The sequence below is a fragment of the Perca flavescens genome, chromosome 18 (assembly GCF_004354835.1).
Source record: "Perca flavescens isolate YP-PL-M2 chromosome 18, PFLA_1.0, whole genome shotgun sequence".
NCBI lineage: Eukaryota > Metazoa > Chordata > Actinopteri > Perciformes > Percidae > Perca > Perca flavescens.
The window spans coordinates 26,586,393-26,601,349 of NC_041348.1; the positions used below are offsets into that span (position 1 = coordinate 26,586,393).

General features: G+C 40.1%; 1 protein-coding gene across 2 annotated transcripts in view; it reads left to right on the top strand.

The window, feature by feature from the left end:
- The window catches only part of fam184ab (family with sequence similarity 184 member Ab), a 179,314-nt gene that overhangs the window by 42,853 nt on the left and 121,504 nt on the right, over nucleotides 1-14,957 (top strand). The gene's annotated exons all lie outside the window — the stretch shown is intronic.

The window sequence follows — 14,957 nt, forward strand, 5'->3', positions numbered from 1 at the left end:
CATTCAAGTTCTCCAAATTCAGAGTTTAATGGTTTTCACTGGACAGGAAGGGGATGAAAAGCTGTAATCTGAAGAGTAGCAAGCAAGCAAGCAAGCAAAGTTTATTTGTATAGCACCTTTCACAAAGTGCTACACAATCAAAAAATACAGCGAAACTAATTAAAAATCAATATATAATTTACAAGAACAAATAAAACACGAGGTAAAATAAAAAAAAGAGAAAGAAATACAGACCGTATTTACACATGCTACCTAATTGCCTGTCTGAACATATGGGTTTTCAGCTGCTTTTTAAAAGAGTCCACAGAGTCCAATGACCTTAAGCTGATTGGAAGAGCATTCCACAGCTTAGGAGCTACCGACTGAAAGGCAACTCTCCTCGAGTCTTACGAGTCCGAGGTACACTCAAAAAACCCTGAGTGGAGGACTAAAGCTGTCCGACAAATGTAGTATAGAAGTATAAAGCCCATTAAATGGAAATACTCAAGTAAAGTGCAAGTACCTTGAATGTTTACTTCAGCACAGCGTTTGAGTAAATGCACTTGGTTACATTCCACCCCTGGTTAAAGCGATATTAGCATTTGCTTGGCTGTGACATCATCAGCCGATGTAGACCTAATTTACTTTGCCGGCGTCTGGCTCATCCTTTAGTGATTCAGGACCACAAACCAAACACAGCGCTCAATTGAAGTTTCAAAAAAAAAAAAAAACAATACCTGCACTGCTCTTGTTGTCATTATCTAAAGCAAGCACCATCGTTTGCTGATTAGTCCGACTTCCAGCTGCCAGATGTAGAAGCATTCATGGCTTTGCTTTGCTTTAAGTTGATTTATTTCTCTGATTGTTCAGTCAGAGAGCAGCAGAGCAGTATTTTGTAAGGCACCGTAGTGATTATAGCCTAGAATAAAGCTCCAGAAATACTTTTTAACCGCAACTATAAGCGAAATTGGTCCCAGCGATGTGTGATTAGGTGAAAATGTACTGACACGACAGCATGATCTGAAAGACAGGGCAAACAAAGAAGCATGCTCTTACTGAGAAATTAAACATGCACTTTTCTCTGTAATCGCAAACACTGTTTTTCCCCTCAAATAGCAATGATGTTACATAACACAATACAATTTAGCAATATTTGATTTACTAGATCCCCAAAAACATGGAGAGAATCTGGGCAGGAAAGCCCCAAATCCTGGGATTAATCCCTGCTGTTGATCTTCGGGCTGAATATGCAGCGGTACATGGGACCTTGGCAAGAACGCGCAATTGCACAGAGACCAGTAAGACCCTCCATCTGCTTCTTGGCAGCTCAGGTTTTTGACGGATTTTGGCGCTCGGCCGGCTTTAGCCTAATCAAGAAAACACGAAGGTAGTGGGCTAGTACCTAAACAGTGCACGCAGAGGATGAGATCTTTGATGCGATGGTGGCTGCAGGGCAGCGGTGGCCCCGATGCCATAAATCAGGAAAAAGTGGTCCAGACTCTCTAATCTTATACCCTCCCAACTCCTCAGAGTCGTGCACGTTACCCCCAAAACACACACACACACACACTCACACTTTCCAGGTTTCTGTAGAGGTGCAACTGATGACGGAGACAGAATAGCTCCAGCTGAAAGCCCTCTTCTTCACTGTCTTTGTCTGCGTTCTTGTGGCTCTCCACTCTTTCGTTGACATTTTCTGAGATCAATGCAGTGATAGAAACACGCGTGCACACACACACACACACACACGCGCACACACAGTGTTGACGTTAGATAAATCCTGCCTCTCTTTCCATTCTCACCTCTCCTCTTTCCTCCTCAGTGATTAAACCACACAGAGAGGAGGTGATGAAGGTTTTTTGTTGTTGCGGTGAAACACCCCTGAGAATGAACACGAAAGAAGTGACACCGAAAAAGCATTCACACGGCCGTCCTTTTAGATTTAAAGTCTCAGGAAACATTACGACGGATAATTAGCAAACACACATTTAATGAATGCAATCACAGCTACAAACGGGTTTCTTGAGTTTGTTGTTCTTTTACAGCACAACTGCAGCTTATGAAACGTAAAAAAAATTGTCTCCATTATAGGTGTCTTAGATTTGTTGTTTATGGAGCGCCATGCTGTTTATTTCTGTCTGACAGTCTCTGGGTCTGCTGGGAGATTACTGACCACAACACCAACTGCTCCGAGCTAATGCCCATGCATCTACGTCACTACCACAGAGTCACTACATTTGCTAGGGCTGGGACCATATGCTTTTGTCCCGATTTGATTCTTTCACAATACATGGGTGCTGATCCTAGTAGTATTGTGATTTTCTTTAAAGTGCTCATATTATGCTCATTTTCAGTTTCATTGTATTTAGAGTTTGTACCACAATAGGTTTATGGTGGTTTAATTTTCAAAAAACACCATATTTCTGTTGTACTGCACATTGCTGCAGCTCCTCTTTTCACCCTGTGTGTTGAGCTCTCTGTTTTAGCTACAGAGTGAGACATCTCACTTCTGTTCCATCTTTGTTGGGAGTCACACATTCGCAGTAGCTAGGTAAGGACTACTAGCCAGTCAGAAGCAGAGTATGAGGGTGTGCCCTGCTAGCAGCTAGGTGAGCATTCATACGTGTGTTACAAAGTGACCACGTTTGTCTCTGAAGTAAAGGCTGGACTACAATAGAGCTGTTTGGAGCAGTTGGTGAACAGTGTTTTCTGTTGGAGATGGTAAGTCCCTTTGGGGGGGGACTTTGGGCTTTCTCACTTTGTAAACCTATAACGCGCACAAAAAAGATATAACACCATAAAGGGAAAAAGCCAAAAAGCATAATATGAGCACTTTAACAAAAACAAAAGTTGAATAATACACTTCTAGAGACAATATATCATCAGACTTTTCTAAAAACTTATGGTTTTCTAAAAAGAATGCACATCACAGCAGTCAGTCTGCCATTAATTTAATCTGTAAAGAAGTACAGAACATGGATTTTCTGCTTTTCGGCCTGTTTTGCTGAAAACGAATGTTTAGGATGTAGTAGCCGTCAGCGGTACCGTGTAAACAGAAACATTTTAGGTGAATCATTGGTAAAAAGAAAAATAAATTAAAAACATTGATTCTAGGGAAAAGAATCTATTTTAAAAAATTGTTGAAAAAAAAAAATCACGATACATACGTGAATCTAACATTTTGCAGCAAAGTAAACATGGAACTTTTCCTTAAACAGCTGTGATGTCCTTTTGCGGTCTATCAGCTCCAAAATAAAGCCACATGTCAGCAGCCGGTCACGGTGCCTTTGTGAGGGATTTAAGCCTTTACTATATTCTGTCTGTCCTGCTGCGGGTTTGTTGTCCATAACTAAAACATACACATCTCTCTCTCGTTTTCTCTCTCTCTCACACACACACACACACACACACACACACACACACACACACACACACACACACACACTCAAATCAGATCAACGGGTTTTCCTCCCGAGCCGGTCGGTGACAGCGTGGAGAGAAAGAGGGCGATGGATGGATGGATGGATGGAGGGATGGAGGGATAAATGTTAACCTCTCTCCCCTTATTTAATCCCCTGTTCACATCCATCTCATTCTGCGCCCCTCTCATATGGACAGAACAGTCCGTTATGAAATCCGTCAGAACAAACGGATGTTAAATAAATGGAACCAGCAGTAAAAAAAAAAAATTAATCAGAACTGTTCAATGTTGTCAACTACCTGCTGTGCAGCCACATACTGCAGTTTCATGCTTGTCAGCTCTTGTATTGGTCTTCCAATTATTGTATATATGTATATATATATATATATATATATATATATATATATATATATAATATTGTAACTGTACGCAGTTCTGTTGCGTTTTTGTTAAATCCCTTCGGTCAGGAAAAGAATGAGACGGAAGTGAGCCAGCAGATCAGATAGACACAGTGGCGGTTCTGCGGGGGTGGCCAGTGCCACCGTAATATTAAGCCTGGAAAATACTTTCATACATTTTCAACACCAGCTTTATCACCAAAGAGGGGATGTTATTCATGTGCAGGGATAAATAAAATGTAGTCTAACACTGAATGAATATTCTTGTGTGTATCGTTAGTCTTTTGACTTCAAAATGTTGCTGTACAATTAATTGTCTCAGAAATAATTGCAATTAACAATATTTATATATATTGTCTCTTTCAGCCAAATTAAAAAAAACAAATTATTTATTTATTATTTTTTCAAACAAATCTTTCGGGTTATATATCACTGTTGATATGTGACCCAGCTAATCTAATAACACAGGTACACAGCCTATGAAGTAAACCACGCCTCTTTATTATCACAACACAAAAATAAAATTGACAATAGTACAGTAATATGGAGTCCTCCTAAAAAAAAAAGGTGTGGGGTGGAGATGGTGGGAAAAAAAAAAGCAGGTTATTTAGTCAGCAGTTTGTCGGACAGATTTCGGGCCAGGAACACGAGCAAGTTCTATTCCTCTGGAGAAAGCTACAGCCCGGATGTTTGGAGTAGGATTGGGCGTCGAGAACCGATTCCTACTCGGAATCGTTTCAAAAATTACGATTCCAGTAGAATTGTTTCTGTATTGGAATCGTTTGGAGGATTTGGTTTCAAATCTGATCATGGGTTCCAAATTTAACATGCGCAAGTTTTGGTTTCCGTAGCGACCAGGCGCTTGTTGTGTTTCAGCCTTGGAGCACAGTAAGCGGCGCTCTAGTGTGGCTTTATTTTACGTTGAAAAAGCTGGAAAACTGCAACCCACCACTGAATCAAAATAAAACTTTCCTCTTTATTTGTGAAAATTGTCATGTGACCCGTTTCAACTCCACCCCTCAAAGAATCGGTGAGAACCGGAATCGAAAGGAAGAATCGGAAATGGAATCAGAATAGTTAAAATCTAGTTTGGAGTTGCTATGGCAACAAGTGACAGCTGCCGACAGCAACCCCTTAGGACAGTGTTTCTCAAACTTTTTCAATATTGTACCCCCTTTTGAATTGCTTTTTTAAGACCAGTGCAAAACATTTTTGGTAGAAAAAAAGTCTATATTTAAGAGTTACAATACAGCGCTAGATTCACTAAACAACAACCTTTTTTCAAACAAAAACATTTAAAAGCTACATTTAAAATGTTTAAAATCCATCACTTAATTCATTCATTATTATAGTATATTTATTTTAGGAATTATGCATGACATATTTTTCAACTATTCTCACTACTTTACCTTCTTCTAACACAATTCAAGTCAGCAATCAGCAGTGTAGCGTCAGCCTTTCAAGATACAGCATTCACAGAAATTGCATTCTCTAGTTCATTCATTATTATAGTATATTTATTTTAGGAATTATGCATGAATTTTGCAGATTTCACGTACCCCCTGCAGTACTCCAAGGTACCCTTAGGGGTACACGTACCCCCATGTGAGAAACATTGCCTTAGGACATTAGCTAATGTTAGCAATTGATTGCAGTTAAAAAAAAAACTAACTATAATTATTATGTAATAATTGTTCCAGGCCTACAGCCAAGGTTTTTAAAATTCTCACGTTCTACAATATCTGCTCATGGAAGCAACAGTATGTTTTAGGTTAAGACACGATTGTGGTTAAGTCAAATAAACTATGGATAAGGTATGTTTAGTTTTAGGCAACTAAAACACTTGATTACCGTTAGGGAAAGCACATTGTTGGGGTTAAAAAGGTAGACATTAATCGCAGGTCTGTGACGGGAGACAGACATGTCACCTCCACACTAAGGTTTAGTTAAGGTTAGGGAGAGAACCTGGTTATGGGTAGGCAACTAAGACAGGTTGAGACTAGGGAAGGATTGTAGTTTTGATAAAAAAGGAAAAGCAAATATTAATTGTAGGGTTGGTGCTTTGGCACCAAACATCGGCATTGGATGTGAACAGTGAGGCCGGGAGTTGTCCGGTATGAACTTAATTCCTCGGAAAAGTGGGTTTGGTACACATGCTTCTTTTAAAAAAAAAAAATGCTGTCTCAGAAAACAAAGGCTGAGTCAGAGAGAGAGAGAGAGAGAGAGAGAGAGAGAGAGAGAGAGAGAGAGAGAGAGAGAGAGAGAGAGAGAGAGAGAGAGAGAGAGAGAGAGACTTAATAATACCACCTTAATAAAACCTGAACAAAGAGCTGTTGTAGAAGACTGACACTGCCAAGACCTGTGGACAGATGGGAGTAGACAGGAGATGGGCTGTAATCAACTCAGGGTCTCCACAAAACACACACACACACACACACACACACACACACACACAGAGGGCTACTGACAGCACTCGGGCTCCATCCCAATTGTATCGTTGAGATCTTAAAAAGCTATAAAAGTGGAAAACACACAGATTCGGCCACTGTTCTTTATGCAGAGACTTCTTGACATCTCCCCTTACCTTTTCGGCTGTGGATGACTGTGACTGTGTCGCTGTGTGTTTTAAAGTTGGAACACATTCAAATCAAAGGTATCAAAGGTTTGATATAAAGTAACCTGAAATTATGATAGTATGATAATTATGATATTAACTTTCAAGCGTGCGAAATTAACAGTGTCAACGTATCCAAAAGTCATGGTAAGAGAAAAGCAAATGGATCGCATGCTCGGTGTGAACTTAGTCAAATGAACTTACTCGTACAGCGTAGCAGGATGCTCCTTTGAGGAGTATATTAAAACACAATCATATGTCGACAGCCTACAGGAAATCTAGGCACGCTATCACTATGACCTGCAGTAAAGCTCCGGGGTTGAAATGCGTTTGTGGCTATGACTTTTATTTCTGCTTTGGTCTCAGTATCAAGTATGGTGGCTTTCTATTTCAACTTTCTCACCAGAATAATCCCACCTGCCATAGCTGCTGTACCAAAGCAATACCCATTTTGTTTTCTGCCTAGGTCACAAAAAACCTGGTTAATGCAAACTATCAAACCATCAGAGACATGAAAGAAGCCCAGGCATCTGCCGTGTGTGTGTGTGTGTGTGTGTGTGTGTGTGTGGGTGTGGGTGTTAAATAGGCAGAAAGAACAATAAAATGCACTCAGAACTTAGAGTAAACTAATGGCTCCAGATGGTGCTTATTGTTTAATTAGAGACGTCTCTACTGTTTAGGTTACGTAACACACACACACACACACACACACACACACACACACACACACACACACACACACACACACACACACACACACACACACACAAACACTCATTCTTTAGAAGCCATATGCTTTTAGTTTATCTGTGTATCGGCAGCACTGGCCAGAATAACTGGTTAAATATCTAGCAGAATGCAGAATTGTGGCTTTCTAAGGTACACTAAAAATACTAGAATGGCAAAACGGGACTTAGATTCATGCTAAACATTAGGGGTGGAACGGTACACAGAAGTCCCGGTTCGGTTCATACCTCGGTTCAGACATCACGGTTCGGTACAATGGAGGAGAAAAGCAAAACAAAAATGCAGAAGGCAATGTTTTTTTTCATTGTGCATGTCTCAGGCTATACCACCTAGTGTCATCCAGTCTCTCCCCTGAGCTAGCTGCAGCAGCCTGAAGTCTGTAAAGTAAGATGTAAACAATAAGTACCCCACTCTATCTCCAGACTCCATCTGTAACTTGTAAACAAAATAAGACAATCAGCTATTAAACTGAAAATACAGCATCTCTGTTCTCTGCAAAAGACGAACGAAATCACCTGATTAATGCAACGTTATCACGACATCTCCCGGCCATTTTTCACCGCAGAAAGCTGCTCCCTGCCTGGCTAAAGCTAATATAGTTAGCCTGAAGAAGCAAGGCGTCTGTCCCAACTAACGTTACGGTTTGGAGCCGCAACGCTGGAAACGTAACACTAATCTACAACAGCAGTCTTATCCACCCATAGACAGGACCAACAGAGCCCGTTGCTCTGGACAGAGACCAGTGAAGGATGTTAGAAGCACTTTTCCGGTGAGCGCTGAGCGTTACTGCGCAGCCTCCAACTGACAGAGACAACGTAAATGTGACGTGAGCAACCTGTCTGAAAGTTGTAAGTCTTCTGGTAGCTGTGCCAAGAGAAATCTCAATCATTCCCAATCTTGCAGAGACCGAGAGCGTAGGTATATGTAAGGAGATAACATAGACACAGGCTAATTACTGATCACTAACATGCTAGTTAACATTAGTAATTAAACTTAAACAGCTAATGTAAGTCGAAACTGCCTGTGAGCTTCTCCTGTACTATACGGTAATTCCTCTACTATGAGACAGTAAGTCTTGTGGTTATGACACAATCGTTAGTTTATTTTTACAAAAACGTCTGCTACGGAGCCATAACGTGAGGTACAAGGTAATGGAGCCTTTTACACATTGTCGTGTTTCTTTAGAAACAAACAATGGACAAATAGAGTCTTTAAACAGTCTTTTTCAGATGTAAAGTTATTTGCTGTCAAAGTGACGTCAAAATGAATGGGAGTCAATGGGATGCTAACGTCGGGTGATTGTTTGGTAGCATCAAAATGGCGCCATAGGACCTACGGTTGTTGCAGAGCTCGGCTAGCTTCAGAGCTAAGGAGGGGCAAACGTAGTTCAGCATTACATTAATTAATTTGCACGCAAGTTTTATTTATTTTTATACCGTGTATTCTCCGTGTAAATTCATGCACCGAACCGTGACTCCCGTACCGTTTTGGTTCAATACGAATACATGTACTGTTCCACCTCTACAGAATATATGTTATGTCTGTGTAAATGAGTGCTATTTCTTCCATTGAATCAGGCACTAAGGCCCAGATTTCCTGCTCAAGCTTCATTTTAATAAACCTGTGCAGATGTCTTTTTGGAAGTGGTGGATGTTCCACCTACCTAAGAGGGATTTAATCATGTGTGGTTGATGTCTTCTCCTGGATTTACTGCTATGTGCGTGATCCTTCCCTAAATGCAAATACACTGTATGAAGTGGAGAGGTGCACATCGCTGTTTACTGAACTGCACTTTCTTTCCCGTGAGCCTGTTTGGTAAATAAAACCCTCATTTCTGAGGCCGTCGAAAACAAGTTGCAGACGTCTCAGTAATACTGGTACTGCGTTAAATCAAAAACACGCTCATTCTGTCTGGCATCCCTGCAAATTAAGTCATTACAACTTGAATTTGAAAACTGATTACTTCTATTTAATCTTAATGGTAACATTTAAGGTACTACTGCTACTCTCGTCCCTGCCGTCTTGACAGAGCACACAGAAAACGAGGCACTGAGTAAATAAACTGGAATATCATTTTCCCATCAGAGCAAATGTAATATTTAAGAGTAAAATTTTAAAATGAGCTAATAGGACTCTCTGTGTTTATATGACTTGATGTTATCTGATCTAACAGGTCTTTTCAGCTCCAGTGCGGTGGGTAAACAAAAATGTTTGCGACAAACACGCTGGACATTTTTCTTTGAAAGTAAGAAGCAGTTCTACTAATTCTTTTTTAAGGTGTGAGGCATTTTTTTTGTCCACTTTTGCACCTTAGATGTCACCAGAGAAAAAGCAACCGAGAGGATTTCTAGTCCCTCCCTGTTTTTGGAGTAGAGATCACTAATAAAACAATATATCAAAATGAGATGAAACGCTTGTTATCCTTTTTTTTTCTTCAATTTTTCCTTTGCTGCACAAAATCGGAAATTGGATAAAACAAGTCGTTTTTTTTTCCCATTTTGGTTTTGGAAACTAGTATTGAGAAAACAAGTCATTTGTTGTTTTTCTGATGTTTTTTTTTATTTTATTTTGAAAAAACGAATGAACTGGATTCAGTGCTCTTATGTTGTGTGTTTGGTGCTATTCAATTTACAACTTACATCTTTTTCTGGTGTCCTTATCCTATGCTTTACATTATATTTGGAACAGTACAGTATATATTTAATTAAACATTGCAATGGAGAAGTCCAAGAATAAAACCTGTATCTAACTGAGGCATTCAAACGTTATCGTCGCAAAAGAACTGGTGAGTGGCCTCTTGATTTATTCAGCAGCGTTTGAAAGCTATATGTAAGGCGTTTGCATCAAAAGCTTTCCTAAAAACGGAGCGGAGAACATGTACAGTCTGCAGTGAGCCTCGCTTCATTTGGGTTTCTACCCTCCTCTGTTAAACACAACAGACGCAAAGAAGCAAGTCACGATTTTGTTTTTCACAGGATTCTTCATTTCAAATCTGATGCTAATGCAGTTTATTCGAAAAGAGCTGATCACAGATCCTGCATTTGATTAATGCCAAACTTTGTGTTTTACTCATTGGCTCAACCCCATCTCAAATGCACCACCACCACTTACACCGCCACAGAACATCCCGTAATTAGCTAACGGATTAAGGTGCACCTTACAGTTTAGCAGATCACAGCCACACATTATAATTAAAGTAATTAGGCTTCCTATCTCTCTCTCTCTCTCTCTCTCTCTCTCTCCCTGCTTCGTTAAATTCGCTCCCAGTGAACACATAATATTGAGGCTGTGGAAATGAGATGGCAGTCTGCCCCGTTTGCCATTTAGAAATATGAAACTTTGAGACGGTGGTGGGGGAAGATGCAATGACGATGCAGCACAACACAGATGTGAGGAAGAGCTTATTATATTGGTTTGAATATGCAAATTGCTGGTGTTTAAAAGGTCAAATTTGTCATGATGCGGCCATAAGGTGTGCACAAATATACATACTACTTGTGTGGAATCTAGTTTTAAATATTGCACTGGAATCAGTCTGGGTTCAGGCAAACAGCCTTTTGTAAAGTAATTCCATCTGATCCATTCCATCTGTGCTGGATAACACTAGACCAGACTCCAGATCAATTGTTAATGAAAGGCCAGTATCAGTTTAGTCAAATAACGTCAAATCTACGTGTAATTTCAAGTAGATATGTTCCGATAAAATTTTTTCCTTCCCGATACCAATTCCAATACCTAAACTTGCGTATCAGCCGACACCGAGTACCGATCCGATACTATTGTGTTAAAAAATACGTATATTTTATTATGTTTTAAAGGAATACGCTACTGTTTGTTGAAACAGGGCTTATCACCGTCTACCCTGGCTATAGATAGGTGGGCCAACGCATTTTTTTTTGTCTCAGTGCAAGTAATTAGGTTGTTTTGCTACATGCTAACCGGCAACATAGGATTCCATTCACTACGCTAAGCTAACTAGCAGCGGCGCTGCTGGTGTTGCACAAAAAATGCATTGGCCCACCTATCTACAGCTAGGGGAGACCGTGATAAGCCCTATTTCAACAAACGGTGGCGTATCCCTTTAACAGCTGTATAGTACTATCCATGTATGGATGTGATAGGATTTCTATAATTTTTGTTAAACGCCATAGAACTTTCTTTTATTATCCAGTTTGACAGTGAGTCATAACGGAAAAAGAACATAAATAAACTACTTTTAAAGTAGATTTTCTTCGGGGCTAAATTACCTGGTATTAGATTGGTGCATAAACTTGAGTACTTGCCAATACCCTAGATCCCAGTAATCGGAAAAGCCTCCGATACCAGAATTTTAGGCGGTATTGGAGGCTTTTCCTAGCCTGACGTGGTCCTACTCAGATTCTAGTCAGAATGTGAGTCTGAAACCGCTCCATTGGATTTTAAAATGAATGCGCTGTCGATATCTTCTGTAACAGACGCTATGGTGGAATCTACACCTCAACAAATTCAACCCAAGCGTTCTTTGGTGACGTGATTGATTCTCTTACTGTTGATCATCTTTCCGACAATCTGATTGGTCCGAACAGATCCTGTTCGGGCAATAATTGCTTCTCAACGGAGCGACTCCAGACCGAATTTCCCAACCTCGAATTTTGTGGGCGGGGCTAAGTTCGGCTGGCATCCAGGCTAGGCTTTTCCGATACTGGTATCCGTATCGGAACATCTCTAATTTTAAAGGTCCCATGACATGGTGCTCTTTGGATGCTTTTATATAGACCTTAGTGGTCCTCTAATACTGTATCTGAAGTCTCTTTTATATAGACCTTAGTGGTCCCCTAATACTGTATCTGAAGTCTCTTTTATATAGACCTTAGTGGTCCCCTAATACTGTATCTGAAGTCTCTTTTATATAGACCTTAGTGGTCCCCTAATACTGTATCTGAAGTCTCTTTTATATAGACCTTAGTGGTCCCCTAATACTGTATCTCAAGTCTCTTTTATATAGACCTTAGTGGTCCCCTAATACTATATCTGAAGTCTCTTTCCCGAAATTCAGCCTTGGTGCAGAATTACAGCCACTAGAGCCAGTCCCACAATGAGCTTTCCTTAGGATGTGCCATTTCTGTGTCTGTAGCTTTAAATGCTATTGAGTAGGCGAGAAAGAGAGGGGGGGCAAGGTGGAGGGTGGGGCTGTGGCCATGACCAACTGCCACTTTGCTCGTTTGAAAGCCATGATGTCTCTCTCTCTTTCTCATGAGTGGAACAAATTCTCTGGGCGGGCATAGCAGAGAAAGGGGAGGTTACCTTGCTCCTTATGACCTCATAAGTAGAAGATTCCAGATCGGCTCATTTGAGCTTTCATTTTCTCAAAGACAGAGTACGATTCCCACTGCTCGGTTTACACCTATCACTATTTCTAGCCACTGGGGGACCATAGGCAGGCTGGGGGAACTCATATTAATGTTAAAAAAACCTCAAAGTGACATTTTCATGCCATGGGACCTTTTAAGCCTCGAAAAATATGAGAAAGGGTTGAATTTGTGGAGCTACACAAATAAAAGACCCAGGATTTGGTGACGGGATAAACAAAAAAAGTATGACCACAAAGGGAAAGTAACCCCACACACGTGGCATGGGTCTTGTCAAAGAACACACGGGAGAGAGAAAGTTATTTTAATACACATCAAGAGGGCTGCTTTACAACTGGCTTGAGACCAGTTTGTGCTTTTTACATGCATCTTTGTCCACCTGTAGACCTTGGTTTAAACATAGAAGGTTAAAAAAGATGTACCCTGTATTGCAACAGGATAGAACAAAGAATAAGAATCCATTAAGCCAAAAAAAAATAAAAAATCTGTTCACACAGTCTTTATTACTCAAAATTAGAAATTAAATTTCCAATTAGACAATGATTAAATGCTAATGAGTGTAAGAAGGTAATGATAATTACCTGCTAATGTACCTCACTGCTGCTCAGGAGATCTTTTGCACGTCTCACCATTCAGCTGAGTAGTGTTCAAAACCATTATAGTGATAGAGACATTACGTCAAAGCACCACCAGGATGTGGCCAGACCTCATCTATATGGCTTTTGTTACTAATAAATACTGTTTTGCTGCATAAAACTGCATCACTGTTTTATCCCTTACTTTGTTTTTGTCTCTAATAAGCTTTTGGTTTTAGGAGGGCGCATTAAAGCATTACTTTTTTATATAAATGAACGTCCGTTACATTCAAGCCATTGCCAAATGAGTTGATACAAAGCTAATTAAGACTCTCAGCTCCAGAGTGGTAAGTGGGCCTTGAGTTGATATTTTGTCACACAAACTGATCTCAAGAAATCACTGAATGAACCAATAAATAAATCAATAAAAGAAAGTAGAAGAATTGTTAAAAAGATGCTGATTTTTTTTAGTCGAGCACAACTCTTCTACATTCCTGAGAGAGATTGTAGCTCTAGAGGGTGAATGAAGGGTTAATGTTCAAGAGAGAGAAAGGGAGAAAACAAAGCTGGCTTCCCATCAACAGAACAATAATTTGGTATACAGCAGTACTAATGAAGCTAATTGCTCGCTAAACCCGTTTTTCCACTAAACTGACTACCCTCTGCAACAGCTCCTTTCTCTAATATGGTTCTGCCAGTGACATGACAATAGACCAATAGTTCTTTCAGAAATAAAATGTCGCTTCTCCTCGTTGCAGAAGAGTGCAGAAGTCAATACACAGCTAACAAAACACAGTCATATCTGCAAGGCTTTGCTTTTGCAATCAGCCGGCTCTTTGGACTCTAACTTGCTTTGGAAATGTAGAATGTTTATTTTTTACAATGTGTCAATGTATGTTTCAGACTTTTTTTTCACTTCCTAGTTTCTCTTGGAAAACACTAATTGATCTTAAAGGAATAGTTTGACATTTTGGGATGAGAAGACCTGTCTCATATCTGTCTGGTAAATGAAATGAAAAGCTTAACTTAGCACAAAGTCTGGAAATAGGGGAAAATGGCTACAGAAGGTAACAAAAATCCACCAGCCAGCACCTCTGAATCTCAGTGAAAAACACATCCTATCTTGTTTGTTTGTTTCCTACAAAAACCAAAGTGTAAATAACCTCAATTTGCCATTTAACGGGGCGGTTGTGTGCTGGACTATCTCTTGGTTGGGACAAACTACTTCCTACTGGTTGCCTAGCAGCTGCCATAGACAGTATATAATGGACCAACAGAGCCCGTTGCTCTGGACGGAGACCAGTGATGGATATTAGAAGCACTTTTCCGGTGAGCGCTGACTGAGCGTTACTGCGCAGCCTCCAACTGAAAGAGACTACGTAAATGTGACGTGAGCAATGTGTCTGAAATTTGTAAGTCTTTTGGTAGCTGTGCCAAGAGAAATCTCAATCATTCCCAATCTTACAGAGACGGAGAGCGTAGGTATATGTAAGGAGATAACATGGGCACAGGCTAATTATTGCTAACTTAAATGCTAGTTAACATTAGTAATTCAACTTAAGCAGCTATTGTAAGTCCAAACTGCCTGCGAGCTTCTCCTGTACTATATGGTAATTCCTCTACTATGCGACAGTATCGCATAGGTTCGAAGTCGCGTGGTTATGACACACTTGTTATCCTATTTTTATAAAAACGTCTACTACGGAGCCATAACGTGAGATACAAGTTAATGGAGCCTTTTACACATTGTTGTGTTTCTTTAGAAATAAACAATGGACAAATAGAGTCTTTAAACGATTCAGATGTAAAGTTATTCGCTGTCAAAGTGACGTCAAAATGAATGGGAGTCAATGGAATGCTAACGTCGGGTGATCG